This window comes from Stomoxys calcitrans, chromosome 5, assembly GCF_963082655.1.
Source record: "Stomoxys calcitrans chromosome 5, idStoCalc2.1, whole genome shotgun sequence".
Taxonomy (NCBI): Eukaryota; Metazoa; Arthropoda; class Insecta; order Diptera; family Muscidae; genus Stomoxys; species Stomoxys calcitrans.
Window position 1 is genome coordinate 43,039,871 of NC_081556.1, and position 18,212 is coordinate 43,058,082.

Below are 18,212 nucleotides of genomic sequence, written 5' to 3' on the forward strand. Positions count from 1 at the left end.
GGAAGTTGTATCGATGGGTTCGAACGGCCGAGCACTGCCGAATTGTTTCATTTTTCAAGATTTTTGCCTGTTGGGGTGCAGATTATTAAATTGGTTGGTGTGTGTTGCTATCCTTGGCTTTCCTTTTCCATTTGCAATCTCCGATCATTGAGCTCGTCTCGAAAGAGAAACAAACAAAACAAGTAAAACCGTGCTAAGTTCGGACGGGCCCAATCTTATCGCATGGATCGCATTTATCGAGTTCTTTTCCCGTCATCTCTTCTTAGGCAAAAAAGGATATAAGAAAAGATTTGCTCTGCTATTAGAGCGATATCAAGATATGGTCCGGTTTGGACCACAATTAAATTATATGTTGGAGACCTGTGTAAAATGTCAGCCAATTCGAATAAGAATTGAGCCCTTTGGGGGCTCAAGAAGTAAAATATAGATATCGATTTATATGGGAGCTGTTTCAGGCTATATACCGATTTAGACCATAATAAACACGTATGTTGATGGTCATCAGAGGATCAGTCGTGCAAAATTTCAATCCAATCGGATAAGAATTGCGCCCTCTAATAGCTCAAGAAGTCAAGACCCCAGATCGGTTTATATGGCAGCTATATCAGGTTATTGACCGATTTAAACCTAATTTAGCAAAGTTGTTGGAAGCCATAGCAAAACACTTTGTGCAAAATTTCATTCCAATCGGATAAGAATTGCGGCCTCTAGAGGCTCAAGAAGTCTAGACCCAAGATCGGTTTATATGGCAGCTATATCTGGTTATTAACCGATTTGAACTATTCTTGGCACAATTATTGGAAGTCATAATAAAACACTTCGTGCAAAATTTCATTCCAATCGGATAGGAATTGCGCCCTCAAGAGGCTCAAGTAGTCAAGACCCAAGATCGGTTTATATGGCAGCTATATCAGGTTATGAACCGATTTGAACCACAATTGGCACAGTTATTGGAAGTCATAACAAAACACCTCATGCAAAATTTCAGCCAAATCGGATAATAATTGCGTCCTCTAGAGGCTCAAGAAGTCAAGACTCCAGATTGGTTTATATGGCAGCTATATCAGGTTATGAACCGATTTCAACCATACTCAGCACAGTTGTTGAAAGTCATAGCAAAACACCTTAGGCAAAATTTCAGCCAAATCGGATGATAATTGCGCCCTCTAGTGGCTCAAGAAGTCAGACCCCAGAACGGTTTATATGGCAGCTATATCAGGTTATGAACCGATTTGAACTATTCTAGGCACAGTTATTGGAAGTCATAACAAAACACCTTATGCAAAATTTCAGCCAAATCGGATAATAATTGCGTTCACTAGGGGCTCAAGAAGTCAAGACCCCAGATCGGTTTATATGGGAGCTATATCAGGTTATGAACCGATTTCAACCATACTCAGCACATTTGTTGGAAGTCATAATAAAACACCTCATGCATAATTTCAGCCAAATCGGATAAGAATTGTCCCCTCTAGCTCAAGAAGTTAAGATCCCAGATCGGTTTATATGGCAGCTATATCAAAACGTGGACCGATATAGCCCATTTACAATCACAACCGACCTACACCTATAAGAAGTATTTATGCAAAATTTCAAGCGGCTAGCTTTACTCCTTCGAAAGTTAGCGTGCTTTCGACAGACAGACGGATGGACGGACGGACAGACGGATGGACAGACAGACGGACCGATATGGCTAGTTCGACTTAAAATGTCATGACGATCAAGAATATATATACTATATGGGGTCTTAGTCGGATATTTCGAGGATTTACAAACAGAATGACAAAATTAGTATACCCCCATCCTATGGTGGAGTGTATAAAAAAGATGCAAGTGATCGTCTGTACGTTTTCCAATCGCACTTGATAATGCTGCTGCCTGAGCAATATCTTCCAAAAATCTTGTTAAATGATATCCATTATGAGGGCTTTCACTTTCCTAGGTTTGTATTTTTATTTTCTATCATAATTTATAATTAAGTAAAGACTTATGCCAAAATAGTCCTTCCCAGTATAGAAGCCCAAACTGGCAAAAGAAACATTAACTCTCTATTGACATTTTATTATATATGGCTTTTTTTTAAGAAAAGGTTCCATTTAACTGTTGACCTTGTAATTGTTACAATAGATCTGCAAAAAGAAAATTTATCTTGCCTTACATTCTATTTCAATACATTCGTACACACAAACATACATATATAATTCTTGCTGTTATCACTTTTATTTGTATGTATGGGTACATTAAGATTGTGATTTATTGCAATTTATTGTATACGTGTGTACGCCCAAAGAGCAAGAGCCGTTGGTAAGTGCGTATGGGTATGTGTGTGTCTATGTCCTGCAGATGGTATGATTATTTTTTTTATTATTATGATTGTTGTTGATTATACGTACCAGGGTCCGTATATGTGTGCTTTGTATAAATATTACGTATACGCATTGCAGTACTTCTTTACTTTTTTTTTTCTTACTCCTCTTGGTCTTGGACTGGTTGGTGTTTTTGTTTTCGTTTTTTTTTTCTACCAGTCTGCCTTCTTTGCCGTCTTTCTCACATTTGTTTGCAATCCGTTAGAAAGATGTGAAAAATCATTGAAGCAATTTAACACAAAAATGCCCATCATTTTGTTCCGTTTATCATTAAGGAGCCATAGCAAGGAGAGACGAGAGAAATGAGAGGAGACAAAAAACCCAAACACTTTTATGTGAGTGCCAAAAAACTGTCAGCCAAATGAGAATGAATGGTTTTCTTATAAGTCAGGCAAACCCAACAAGAAAGGCAGCCAGCCAAGCAACCAAACCAGCCTGCCATTCAGGCCCAACTGAAACGAGCCGAACCAAAGCTAAGCAAAGCAAAGCAAATTGAGCCAAGTCAAGTCATTGAGCGGATGCGGATGTAGTCATATGTCACTTGGATTATACTAAACACTCGATATGGTATGAGCCTTTATGCCTTATGGCAAAAAATGGAGAAAAAGAAACTCAACGCATATATAAAGAAGTCATTGCCACGCCGTGGCTGTTGTTTTTTATGGGAAAATTTCTTTACATTTTAATTACTTACTACTGTGCTTTGGGTGCTGAGAGTGAGTGAGTGGGTGCGGCGTGCTGCATGCGGCTTAAGCGACCGCATGGGGTTGAGGGTTTTCATTTTCTCTAAAACGCTATTGAAGTTAATGATCCCTTAACGATGCGAAATGTTGCTAATTTTTTATTTAACAACCTAAAGTGTTATTTCGTTTTGGATTTTTTGTGCTGCCAGCAGATGTTCATTAAAATTAAATTTTAACTGTCCCGCGTTTCTTTTATGATGAAATGTGGGAAATTGTTAGGTGTTTTTGTTGTTGTTGTTGATTTCATAATGGCCCAAGTTTTGAATGAGCTCCCATTTCTGTCTTTCTCTCAGTGTGTTTGATGTGGGTGTTTATAATATAATTTTCTTATATATGAATTTGAAATTTGCGCTTTGAGCTTCTTTGACTTTTTTTGCCACACATCATCCTTTGACAATTTTAAAAAATTCCTTTAACAATTTTAATAAGCATATGTTGAGTGTTATGGTGAAAAGGGTTCTTGTGTTGTTGCTCGCTCTTCTGGTTGCATAATTATTTTGAATATTATTATTCATTATACGCACTATGGTCTTTCAAAGCCTTTTTGAATAAATATTACTAATACGCAGTAAAAGACATGGCATTCTTCGTTAAAAATTATATGACACATTAAAACAAAAACATAGGAGAATCTAAAGTCGATTGAGGCTTGTGGGGCTGCATCTAGTCACATTGTGGTATCAGATTATATGGGGGCTGAGAGATGACGGCAGAAGTGAGCGATGGCTTTGCTAAGCTCACAAGCAGACCGAGAAAGCGATTCGGTGCATGATGAAGGAGACAGAGGAGTATGTACCGGCACAACGCAATCGGGCGAAAGTGCAGGATGCTGGAAGGGATAGAACTGACATTCCAAGCACTTCTACGGAAGCTGGAAAAAGGATGAGATCTCCCGAAGAGCAAAACACTGCTAAAATGCTGAAGAAGAAAAAGATCTTCCCGCTTTCAAGTACTCAGCCATCTCGCAATGGAGACTCCAGACAGTGTTCTGCGGAGGGAGGCAAAGTCGGAAGAGGAACGAAGGAAGCGCGCACGGCCCCTGAGTCTTTATGATGGACTGTGACTTCCAAACTGAGGCCACAGCCATCACGAAAAGGGAAGAAGGTCGCTGTGAATGGTAAGGAGCCGCCCTCTTACTCCAGAGTGACAAGGAAGCACAACAGAGATGAGCTGACTTATGCAGTCATCAATATCGGCTACGCATCCGGTAGGATTCCACCAGATCATCGGTCCCAAGTGGAGGATTTGGTTTACGATTGGATTTTCGAACATGTGTAGAACTATATAGAGGGTCCACCCTTACAAATGATGGGCTGCGAGTATAGAGAGGACATCTTTACGTTGCGTTTTGCATCGGCGGAATGTTGTAATACGGCCAAAAAGCTCGTTGGAAGTATCCACACTCTCGTGGGCGCAAAGCTCGACCTTGTGGGAATGATAGACATCCCACAGCTCACAAAGGTGACGGTCTCCATCAAGGATGTGGGCGGGAAAATCGCGACGGATCACATGATAGCAGTCTTAAACAAGCAAACCCAAGATTTGGTCGTAAAGAAATGGGTGGTCTTGGACGGGGAGGAGAAGGAGGAAGGAACTCTTCTTGTGGTGGGCATTGATCAAGTCTCCGTGAGGAGTTTGGCTAAGACTAAAGGCAAAGCTATCTTTCTAAGATTGGGAATACTAGGATAGGCAGAAATTCTCATTTTCAGACATCAGGCCGTACAGTGGCATGTGACTCAACACCGCCCAACAAACAGGGGGCTGACAACGAGACAATCACGGCCTCTCTTAATATTGGAAAGACTAGGAGAAGCAAAGACACTAATACTAAAATATCAGGCAGTGCAGTGGTTAGAGACCCAACACAGGGACCCGACGATGGACCCATCACCGACTTCAAAATTCGGAATAGGTAACGGTCCTAATATTGAAACATTAGGCAGCGCAGCAACAGGAGTCTCAATGCAACCTAACGAACAGGGAACCGATGATGGTACCATCACCTACTCCTAAGAAGCCCATTTATTTAAGATTGGAAAGCCTAAGATAGGTAAAGATCCACAATTGAAACATCAGGCAGTACAGTTGGGCACTATGTAGACGGGTCGTAGGCTCGAAATGGCACCTGAATCCGAGGATAGTCCACTAGTTCTACAGGAGCGTGATAAGACCAATACTTACTTACGTCTCAGTAGTTTGATGGACTGCTATGGAGAAAAAGTGCAACATAAGGACCATACAACAGGTTCAGAGAACATGTTGTCTTGGTATAGGCGGAGCGATGAGGACCACGCCCACTAGGGCACTGGAAACTATTCAATAATTCAATATATCCTACCCATTGACATACATAGTGTGAAGCAGCCACTGCGGCTATGAGAGACTTAAGGCGATGGGAAAATGGATTGAGAATGGGAGCAGCTCATACCATGATATAATCGAGGCGATGATAGGAAACCTGGAAGGAAGGGAAGAGGTTTCCGATCGGATACCTGAGATGAACCTTGTAGTCGAGTGCGAGGCACTTCTGCCATCGGCACAGTCTTGGATTGACGGAACCTTAGTATTGCCATCTGGAAGATCATGTTACACCGAAGGATCAAAGCTAGAGGACAGAGTGGGCTTGGGGGTGTACATTGAGAATCCATGAACTGAGATCTGTTTTAGACTCCCTGATCATAATATGCTCCTGCAGGCGGAGATCCGGGCGATCAAGGAATGCGTGAAGTGGTGTGGTGCTAACACGAGGGCGTCGAGTGTGAACATCTTTAGCGACACTAAAATTGCCATAAGGGCAATAACAACCAGGACGGTAAGGTCACGAAGAGTCTTGCAGTGTAAGAAGGAGATTAACGCCTTCTCGGAGGATGGCAAAATCAGCATCGCTTGGGTGACGGACCATAACAGAGTAAGGGGGAATGAAAGGGCAGACGATATGCCAGTGAAGACCAGAGGACTGCTGTCAATAAACTTGGTTAATCCAAAGCCTTTCGGGTCGACGCAGTCCGAGTTAAGGGAGTGGGCGACGAATGGGCATGCAACAATTTGAAACAGCGAAGCGGTTGGTAGGATGACCAAAATCCTATGCGGGGATCCAGATCGTGAGAAGACGAGGTTATTATTGAAATGAAGTATTATTAGTTATTGTTATTGAAATAATTTTAAATATCGGATCACAATTCAAGTCCTTTGGCTTTCACTGCCAAATCATCTGCTTTTTCATTCCCCCTTACTCCGCTACGGCCCGGCACCCAAACGATTCTGATCGTGCCATTCTCAGAGAAAACGTTGATTTCCTGCTTACACTCCAAGACTATTGGAGACCTACCATCCTGTTTGTTTTTGCCCTGATGACCAGTGTACTGTACGTAAAGACGTTCACACTAGACTTATAGCAATTATTGGACATTTTTATACCCACCACCGAAGGATGGGGGCATATTCATTTTGTCATTCCGTTTGCAACACATCGAAATATCCATTTCCGACCCTATAAAGTATATATATTCGTGATCAGCGTAAAAATCTAAGACGATCTAGACACGTTGGTCCGTCTGTCAGTTGAAATCACGCTACAGTCTTCAAAAATAGAGATATTGAGCTGAAACTTTGCACAGATTATTTTTTTGTTCATAAGCAGGTTAAGTTCGAAGATGGGCTATATCGGACTATATCTTGATATAGCCCCCATATAGACCGATCCGCCGATTTAGGGTCTTAGGCCCATAAAAGCCACATTTATTATCCGATTTTGCTGAAATTTGGGACAGTGAGTTATGTTAGGCCCTTCGATATCCTTCGTCAATTTGGCCCAAATCGGTTCAGATTTGGATATAGCTGCCATATAGACCGATCCTCCGATTTAGGGTCTTAGGCTCATTAAAGCCACATTTATTATCCGATTTTGCTAAAATTTGGGACAGTGAATTGTGTTAGGCCCCTCGACATCCTTCGTCAATTTGGCCCAGATCGGTACAGATTTGTATATAGCTGCCATATAGACCGATCCTACGATTTAGGGTCCTAGGCCCATAAAAGCTACACTTATTATCCGATTTTGCTGAAATTTGGGACAGTGAGTTGTGATAAGCCCTTCGACATCCTTCTTCAATTTGGCCCAGATCGGTCCAGATTTGGATATAGCTGCCATATAGACCGATCCCTTGATTTAGGGTTTTAGACCCATAAAAGCCACATTTATTACCCGATTTTGTTGAAATTTTGGGACAATGAGTAGAGTTAGGCCCTTCGACATCCCTTGTTAATTGGCTCAGATCGGTCCAGATTTGGATATAGCTGCCATATAGACCGATCTCTCGATTAAAGGTTTTGGGCCCATAAAAAGCGCATTTATTGTCCGATGTGGCCGAAATTGGGGACAGTGGGTTAAATTAAGCATCCTCGACATACTTCAGATTTGGATATAGCTGCCATATAGCCCTATCTCGCGATCTAAGGTTTTGGGTTCCTTTTTACAGATCCAGATCTGCCATATAGACCGATATCCCGATTTATAGTCTTGGTCCCATAAAGTCGCATTTATAATCCGATTTCACTTAAATTTTACACAGTGACTTATGCTAAACATTTCGACATCCGTTTAGTACATGGTTCAAATCGGTTTAAATTTAGATATATCTACTTAAAAGACCAATATTTTGTTATACGCAATTAAAAAATGACTTGTACTTGTATGGGGCATAAGGTATGTATTTTTCACCGGATTTTGACGAAAGGTGTTTTACATGTATACCCGAGGTGGTGGGTATCCAAAGTTCGGCCCGGCCGAACTTAACGCCTTTTTACTTGTTTCAACTAAAATCCATTTTATGAATTTTCAAAATATTGAAAACAAAATTAGTTTTTTTTACATAGGCCATTTCTAAAGATGCCGAACACATTCATTGGGAGTTTTCTGCTGTACACAGTGGCGTATGACTGACGTATGCTTTGCAATGGCATAAAGTATACGTTCCATGGTCCCAATAACTATTGCTGGTACTTAATTTTTTACTCTTAGATAATTGAGAGAGAAAAATCCCACATATATTTGTATGTGTATTTGGTTTGTTTTGTTTATGTTTTTGTTTTTGTTTTTCTTTTAATCAACACAAACATATCAAAAATGATGACATTGACAAATTGACTCACTAATCGAGCTACATGGCTGAATGCAAACAATGCAATGCAATGGCAAACAAAGGAAACCCCGACAAATATTAGCACAGTTGGTATGACATCAGTGTCATATGTTGGCATGTTAGCGTCATTATTGTTGTTGTTGTCAATATTGCTCTTCAATGGCATATCCTTTAACATATGCAGCATTCCACTTAGCACACAATATTTGTTAAATATATTAAAATAACGATACCATTTTCACACTTATTCCACTATGGAGGCTTCTCACGTTTCACTCTACCTCCCGCATACGATGCCCTAGAACATGAAAGCCTATTATTGTAGGCGTACGATGATTGTGTGGCAATTGAAGAACCCTAGAGCGACTTGGTGAAATGTCATGCATCCATGACACAGCGGTGAAGGCAGCAAAGCATACCATAACACGCCCAAAATTGCAAATAATGTTCTTAAGTGTTTTTGAGAACATTCAAAATACCAACACATGGGCTTACATATACGAATTCATACGTTCATAGAAACACTCACACACATACATACACACACACATAAATACCCATTGAGAAAGACACATGGTTCTTTGGCAGTAACCCGCTGTTTTACATGTCCCTTCTTAATGGCTTTACAGCATATTTCTCACATGCCACTTGTGCTGAGACAGTGGCTCAAAAAAATTTGAGGGTATTAAACAAAATAGCGAATTTTAATTTAATGAACATTAAAACATTATTTTCAAGAAATGTTTTTCAAAGTATTACAATTTTACTTTTATAGAAAAGTCCTCAAATCTAGTTTGGCAATGTCCTACCTAAAAAAACTTTCTAAACGGGTACATGGACTGATCAGTGCAGTAATGGGATTTAAATGATATGACATAAAAGTAGGAGTTCGCCCCACTTCCAAGAAACTCCCCAGCCTAAGAAACCCCTAACCCTAATAAGCCTCTCAACGGGCACATAGTGGTCTGTGGGTACACATTGGATGCAAATAAAAGGTATTTAAGTGTTGAGTACCCATTGATAAGCATACCGATCGACTCAGAATCATTGTCTAAATCGATTTGGCCATGTCTGTTTTCCTGACCGTCTGTCTGTTTGTCCATTTTGACTTATGTACAAAGTACAGTACGCATTTTAGATTGGATTAATATGAAATTTAACATGGAGATTGATATGAATACAAATTGGTTCTGATTTATTGGCAAGTCCTCGATCCAAAACTATCTTGGAAAAGGAATACGGAGGAAAGTTGCCGCAAGGCAATGTGCATCTTCTACTTCTGCAGAAGGATGTTCGGTAGGAAGTGGGAAGTCAGCTCTATGATAATATACTGAATGTACACCGCCATTATGAAACCAGTGCTACCATATGGAGCATTGGTATGGTGGAAGGCAGGGAACTTCGAAAGGTGCAGCTGCTGGCCTGCTTAGGCATCACAGGTGTGTTAAGATCCACACCGTAGGACAGTCTGGAGGCGATGCTGACTATACAACATTTTGAGGTCTATAATCGGGGCTGTGCCGCTAAGGTAGCGGAGGCATGCTGAGAGAAGGCGTACGCGTCCACTGCTCCCTTCTGGATGCCATATATGCAGGGGGTAGACTGAATAGGGTCTCAGACAACATGTCACCGAGACCGATTTGGGAGTGTTTATTCCGGATTCCCTTTTCCGGGAGAGAGGAGTGGGAGGCGGATGCTATGTTTGAGTTGGATGAGACTTAGGTTTCACTGACGGCTCCAAGATCGTGTCAGGGACGAGAATGGGTCTCTACTCAGAGACACTCGAGAACGGTATATCAGTTAGACTGCCGGATGAGTGTACGGTCTTTCAAGCAGAGGTTTGTTCTATTAACGTTCCCGCAAAAGAGATCCGGAGGAAAGGTCCACCTTCGTAACTTAGGATATTATGGCGGACATCAGGCGTTAAATTCAAAGACGATGAGATCGAAGTTCGTGTCGGAGTGCCGTAATTATATTCGGACACTGTGCGATTGGCTTCCGGAAAGGAGGAGTAGGAAGCGAATGCTGTGTTTGAGTTGGATGAGGCCTCGGTCTTCATTGACGGCTCCAGGATGGAATCAGGAACAGGATTGGGGGTCTACTCAGAGACATTCGACATCGGTATGGCAGTTAGACTGCCAGATGAGTTTACGGCCCCAGGATTAAGTCAAGGACGGGATTGGTGCTCTACTCAGAGACACTCGACATCGGTATGTCAGTTGGACTGCCAGGCGAGTGTACGGTCTTTCAGGCAGAGATCTGTGCCATTACGTTGGGCGCAAAAGAGATCCGGAAGATGGACCTATAACCTTGGAAACTCAAGACATATACGATTATCTTGACAGTATGGCGGCCTTCAAGGTCTTAAATTCGAGGACGATGAGTTCGAAGTGCGTGTGTATGAGTTGGATGGGACCTCGGTCTTTATTGACGGCTCCAGGATGGAATCAGGAACAGGATTGGGGGTCTACTCAGAGACACTCGATATCGGTATGGCAGTTATACTGCCAGATGGGTTTACGGTCTTTTAAGCAGAGGTCTGTGCTATAAACATGGCCGCAAAAGAGATTCGTAGGACGGACCTATTACCTCCGAAACTCAGGACATTATGACTGACCACAACGCCTTAAATTCAAGGAAGATGAGGTCAAAGTGGGTGGAAGAGCTCATGAGTTTGTGTGTGTGGGTTCCCGAAAACATCGGTGTTCTGGGAAATGAGAAGGCGGACGAGTATGTCAAGAGGGGATTCTCCATGGCAGGCAAACCTGTGACCAGTCTTGTACACGCGTCTTTTGTTGAACTAATGAATATGGCAGAGGAGATGGCCAGTGCAGAGGGGGTGGAGAGATTAAAATCTGTGTATGGATGTCGGTGTGCCAGAAAACTCTGGAAAGCTGTTGACCAAAAAAAGACGAAGGAATCCGTGGATGGATGTCGGTTTGCCAGAAAACTCTGGCCAGCTGTTGACCAAAAAAAAAAAACGAAGGAATTGCTGGCCCTTTGTAAAGAGTCACTGAGTACGATTACAGAAGTCATAAGCGATCTCTGAGCGATAGTATCCCGGAAGGGAGGAGTGGGAAGCGGATGCCATGTTGAAGTTTTATGAGACCTCGGTCTTCACCTCCAGGATGGATTCAGGGACGGGTCTGGGGGCCTACCACAGAGGCACTCGACATTATTTCGTCTGATTCGTCTTCAGGTCCAGGAACTCTGCGACAAAGGTGGGGTGTGTTCAGAATGATCTGTGTCTGAGTCGAGTGGGTCTGCCGTTGTCATCAATTCTTGATCTGTAGGCGTTAAAGCGGATTCATTTGCCTGATTATAAAAGAGCCAGAACTACTCTGGTTTGTCAGAGATAGTCATTTTCCTCAGGTGCATTGGGAGACCGCCTTACTGCACGGACAACATTCACCCGACAGCTATTCACCATATCTGATACTGTGTCTGCATGAATGTTCCCTAGACCTGCTAGAGGTTCGCTCTCGCTCTATCATGAATATCCGCCTTAAAGTTTCTGCGCGGTGGATACCTATCCACAAGATGATGATTTGAATGGTCCCTTCGATAACAGTCCAGAAGGTATTGCTTGGACAGCATGTAGTTATGTCTTCGCAAGGTAAGGAACTTTATTTTCAGCCCGTCGCAATTCAAAGAAATACATTTTGACAGCTCTCAATATTATTTCGATGCGTGCCACATAGCTGACGAGACCACACTGGCGCTGCATAACTTACCACAGACAGGCCAATTCAAAAAGGTTTCTTTGTCAGCAACCCAAGTGCTGCCGGCAAGTGACTTGAGGGCCATGTTTTTACTTTTGGCTTTATAGCAAATTGCTGTGGCAAGTGAGGAGAATTCGTAAGAGCTGTCCCATGTGGCACTAAGTATTTTGGGACATTTGATGATCGGAAATATCACTTTGGCGACCATCACTTTCAGCTCCACACCCACTTCATGCGTGTATGTAGTGAAAAGTGTGGCTGCAGATTTGGTGGCAGATGTCTTCAGATCTCTTGTTGCGACATAAGAGGCAAGTTCGTTGTGCTACACGTTTAACCAATCGCAGATGTAATCAATGGTTGGGGGCCTGATGCCATGATCGTATAATCGTCCGCATATGGTACGATCTCTATGCCGTCTGGTAGAGGTGGAATGGAGTACAGTGCCGGTGTTTCGACTTCTAATCCCTAAATTCCGCAAATGACTGGCGACCACACAGATAATCGGCAACCCAGCATTTCAGGCATGACTGGAGGGACGTGTTGACGAAGTCCTCAAATGGTTTGGCATGGCTGGCCGTGTCGAATGTCTTCGATAAGTCCAGTGCAACGAAGACCGTCCTATTACATGGCTGTCGCTTTAATCAACCCAGGTGACATACAAAGCATTTGTTGTGCTATGCAGTCTTCTAAATCCATGGAAAGTCTCTAAAAAGAAGCTGGTGGAGTAGTAGTAGTTCTCTGAGAATGGCAAAATCCGCATCGTTTGGGTGCCGGGCCATAACGGAGTAAGGGGAAATGAAAGGACAGACGATTTGGCAGTGAAGACAAGAGGACTGCCGTCAATAAACTTGGTTAATCTGAAGCCTTTCGGGTCGACGCAGTCCGAGTTAAGGGAGTGGGCGACGAATGGGCATGCAACATTTTGAAACAGCGAAACGGCTGGTAGGATGACCAAAATCCTATGCGGAGATCCAGATCGTGAGAAGACGAGGTTATCATTGAAATGAAGTATTATTAGTTATTATTATTGAAATAATTTTAATTATCGCATCACAATTCAAGTCCTCTGGCTTTCACTGCCAAATCATCTGCTCTTTCATTCCCCGTTACTCCGCTTCGGCCCGGCACCCAAACGATGCTGATCGTGCCATTCTCAGAGAAGACATTGATCTCCTGATTACACTCCAAGACTGCTGGAGACCTACCATCCTGTTTGTTATTGCCCTGATGACCAGTTTACTGTACGTAAAGATGTTCACACTCGACTTTTAATAATTATTGGACATTTTTTCAACTACTGGTGGAGTAGTCCCCCAAGCGTCTGGGCTACTAGTGAAGGGAGACCGGGCTGTACAACACCACTTTTTCGGGTGCTTTCCGGGCTTCAGAAGAGAGATCACTTTGGCCATCTTCGAGACATCGGGTACTATACGAGTGTTCAATGGTGTCTGTGAATGGATATCATATTGCCAGAAAACTCGGGTCAGCTGTTGACCAGAAAAAGACTATCGAAATGCTGGCCCTTGATAAGGGTTGACTCAGTACGATTACAGTAGTCATAATTGTGCGACAGGTCACATGGTCGTGCGAATATCGGCCCCGCACAACCACTTTTACGGACACTGTCTTCATGAGAATGGGGAGGAGACAATCGAACACCTGCTCTACTTATGCCCAGGTCTACAGAGACATTTGCTTTCCATCTAGGTAGGTGGTTTTTCTGCTATTTCGGCGAACTTGCAGATGTGTCTCTGGGAGTCTACTCAGATATGTGGATAAGACGGGGTAGTTTCAACGAAGGAAGCCATACAATCTTTACCACAAGGCTCTGCCCTCTGTCTCCACCCTTTTTCTTATTTTCATTGACGATCTTTTGAGTCAGATTTCGAGTACGATCTTTTCATTTGAGGAGGACAGCAACCACTGTGATTCATAAGCTTTCGACTATAGGCCGAATCTTCAAGAAATTGTCGAAAAGAGACCAGGACTTGCTGGCCATTTCGGTGTGGGATAGAGTTGATTTGAGCAGTGTAGGTTTTAGTGAACGTAAGATTTTAATGAAAGTAAGACCCATTGCTGTAATATAAATGATTCCTTGACTCTTTTTGATCGTCATTATCTATCGGCGCTAAAGATGTTGATGCTCTGATTTCTAGGATTGAGCAAAAAATGTGATGTCCGCTGGTCAAAACATATACTAGATGTTTCGAAAGAAGTATTGAAGCTATTAGGCTTTCTTAAGTGGTGTAAGAAATACTCCACCTACTCTGATCTTCTCAATATCTATACAACATACATCAAGCCAAAGATGGAATATAACTAACATATAGGGACGGTGGCATCAAAGTCTTTCTAGGAGCTACTTGACCGGGTTCGGAGGAGAGCGATGGCGTTTATCGACGGGTATGCAAAATCTATTGTTTTCCTTGAGCACCGTGGGAATGTTAGTTGCTTGTTGCTGTTATCGATGCTTTCACTGTGATTTTCCCCGTAGAGATACGTCTTCGTAGCCCTGGTGTAAGGAGGTTTGCTATATCGGTTCTAATTTGGATATAACCATGCCAGCATCCATGTCTAATATGATCCGAGTCGCTCTATAAACATATTTAGACCCCATATAAACCGATCGGAGGCTGCCGTAGCACAGAGGTGAGCATGTCCGCTAAGACGATGAACGCCTAGGTTCGAATCCTGGCGTGAACGTCAGAAAAAAAAAATTAGCGGTGGTTATCCCCTTCTAATGCTGGTGCCATTTGTGAGGTACTTTGCCATGTAAAAACTTCTCCCCAAAGAGGGTCGCACTGCGGCACGCCGTTCGGACCTGAAAAGGAGGGTCTTTACCATTGATCTTAAACTTGAATGGGACAGCACTCATTGATTTGTGAGAAGTTTGCCCCTGTTCCTTATTCGAATGTTCATTGGAAAATTTGCATTTGCCAGTTTTGACTTCCTGAGTCCCTAGAAATCTCAATTTTCATTCGATTTGACTGAAATTTGGCCATGTGCATGTGTAATGACTTCCACCATCCTTGTCAAGTACGATTTTAGTTGGCCTAGAAACTGATATTAGGAGGCCACCGTAGCGCAGAGTTTAGTATGTCCGCCTATGACGCTGAACGCCTGGGTTCGAATCCTGCCGAGACCATCTGAAAAAATTTTTCAGCGGTGGTTTTCTTCTCCTAATTCTGGCAACATTTGTGAGGTACTATGCCATGTAAAACTTCTCTCCAAAGAGGTGTCGCTCTGTAGCACGCCGTTCGGACTCGGCAATAAAAAGGAGGCCCCTTATCATTGAGCTTAAAACTTGAATCGGACTGCACTCATTGATATGTGAGAAGTTTGCCCCTGTTCCTTATTGGAATGTTCATGGGCAAAATTTGCAATTTTATAAACTGATATTGCCCCCATATAAACCGATCCTCGGATTTGATTTCTTGAGCTCTTAGAAGCCTCAATTCTCATCCAATTTGGCTGAAATTCAGAACAAGGACTTGTGATATAACTTCCAACATCCGTGTCAAGTACGATTCTAGTCGGTCTATAAACTGGTATAGCCCCCATATAAACTGACCCCCTGTTTTGACTTCTTAAGCCGCTAGAAGCCTAAGTTTTCACTTGATTTGGTTGAAATTTGACCCATAAACCTATCTTATGACTTGAAACATCAGTGCCAAGTTTTATCTTAATTGGTCAATATGGAGATATAGGCTCCCCAAGTACCCTAATCACTAAATGACTTCTTGAGACCATGGAAGCCTCAATCAATTACCGATTTGATTGCTAAAAAATAATGCAAACAGAAACTCCGTAAGAGAGGGCACGTTTTAAGCAGAAACCATGATGATGGGTACCCAATATTTGGCCATGTCAGTCCGTCTGTCAGTCTGTCTGTGAAAAGTACGCTTACTTTCGCAGAACAAAGGTAGGCGCTTGAAAGTTAGCATAAAAACTTTCTATTACTGTAAGTCGATATCCCGAATTGACTTCTTGATCCTCTCCGATTTTTTTTTTCTATGACATTTAGCAGATGTATCAAGTATGGTTTGAATCGGTTCAAACCCTGATATAGCTCCCATATAAACCGGATAATACTTCTCGAGCCTATAGAGGGCGCAATTCTTATCCGAATTGGCTAAAATTTTCACATTTCGATGAAATTTGCCACAAAAACTTCTGTTATGACTTTCAACAACCGTGACAAGTACTATCCTAATAGGTCTATAACGTGCTATACATAGCTCCCTCATAACCTGAAATCCCGATTTGTCAACCTGACCCCTTGGAAGCCGCAATTGTTATACGATTTGACTGAAATATTGCGTCTATTACTAATTCCAACATCCAAAGTAGGTATGGTCTAAATCGGTCCATGAGTTTCCAAGATTTAACCCGGCTGAACTTGGCAAGTTTTTACTGTTTTTGACCTCCCATTATTCTTTTTGTCAGCTTCTTCTATGACATTTAATGGATGGATTCATTAGTACGAATCGGTTCATAACCTGATATGGCTTCTATATAAATTGATTTCTCGATTTTACTTCTTGAGCCTCTAGAGGGCGTAATTCTCATCCGGTTTGGCTAAAATTTGGCATAGTGACTTTTCTATGACCTCTAACAAACGTGATAAATTTCGGTCCCTAACCTGATATAGCTACCTTGTAAAACAATTTGCCGATTTAATTTTTTGAGCCCCTATAGGCTTTTGCACAATGGTATCTACTATGGTCTCCAACAACCAAGCCAATTATGGCTCGAATCGGTTTATAAGCTGATATAGCTCCAAAGGAATAAAACTATCCGCACAAATACTTCTTATAAGTGCTGATAGGTTGGGATTGTAAATGGGCCATATCGGTCCATGTTTTGATATAGCTGTCATATAAACCGATCTGGGACCATAACTCCTTGAGCCACTAGAGGACGCAATTTTTATCTGATTTGGTTGAAATTTTGCATGACGTGTTTTATTATAACTTCCAATTACTGTGCCAATTGTGGTTTAAATCGGTCCATAACCTGACATAGCAGTCATATAAACCGATCTGGGGTCTTGACTTCTTGAGTATCTAGAGGGCACAATTCCGTTCCGATTTGGCAGAAATTTTGCGTGCGGTGTTTCGTTATGACGTCCAATAACTGTGCCAAGTACGGTGTAAATCGGTTCATAGCCTGATATAGCTGCCATATAAACCGATCTTGGATCTTGACTTATTGACCCACTAGAAGGCGCAATTCCTATCCGATTTGGCGGAAATTGGCATGAAGTGTTTTGTTACGACTTTCAACAAATGTGCTAAATATGGTTCAAATCGGTCTATAAAATGATATAGCTGCCATATAAACCGATCTGGGATCTTGACTTCTTGGGCCTCAAGAGGGCGTAATTATTATCGGATTTGGCTGAAATCTTGTACAACAGCTTCTCCCATGACCTTCAATATACGTGTCAAATATGGTCTGAAACGGTCTTCAGCCTGATACAGCTCCCCTATAAACCGATCTCCCTATTTTACTTTTTGAGCCCCTAAAAGGCCCAATTTGTATTCGATTTCGCTCCAACACTTAATTCAATTAGCATAGTAATTCTTTTCTTTTATCCTTTGTTTGTCTAGAAAGAGATACCGCGAAGGAACTCGACAAATGCGATCAATGGTGGGAGGTATATAAGATTCGGCCCGGCCGAACTTAGCACGCTTTTACTTTTTTAGTTTAAAATTTTAAAAATTTTAGGCAAATGCGTTGTCAAAAACACCTTAGGTCGTTTCCGAACTTTTTGAGAATTCCAAATTTGTAAATAAATTTTCACTGCATTAAGCCACTGTTAACACTACAAAACCCCTAGAAGGTTTCGTGGAGACGTCACCATGTTCTCCATACTAATTTAAGTTGCTGCTGCTGTTGCTGTAACACACACACACAAATAAAGGATGTTCTGGTTGGGTGTTGGCAATCAGGCAATAGTGGCAGCAACTAAAGCTGCTGCTGCTGTTGTTAGTCGATTCAACCAAATTGAAAAACATTCTGTGGCAATTACACACGCATACACAAGTATGCCAACAACCATGCAACCATCCACCGATTCGCATTGGCACACCTGCCAATTGCAGTGATTGTGCGAAAGCTTAAAACCAAAGAGAAGGTAAGGTGGGAAGCGGGTCGTTGCGGGCCAGCACCTAAGTATTTGAATCCTGTGAACAAATGTCTCAAACCATATCGCAAAAAAAAACCAACAACTCTAAA

At 42.2% G+C, this 18,212-nt stretch overlaps 1 protein-coding gene across 3 annotated transcripts in view; it reads left to right on the forward strand.

The window, feature by feature from the left end:
* Positions 1-18,212, forward strand: part of LOC106087156 (uncharacterized) — a 115,903-nt gene that overhangs the window by 27,687 nt on the left and 70,004 nt on the right. The window lies entirely within an intron of this gene.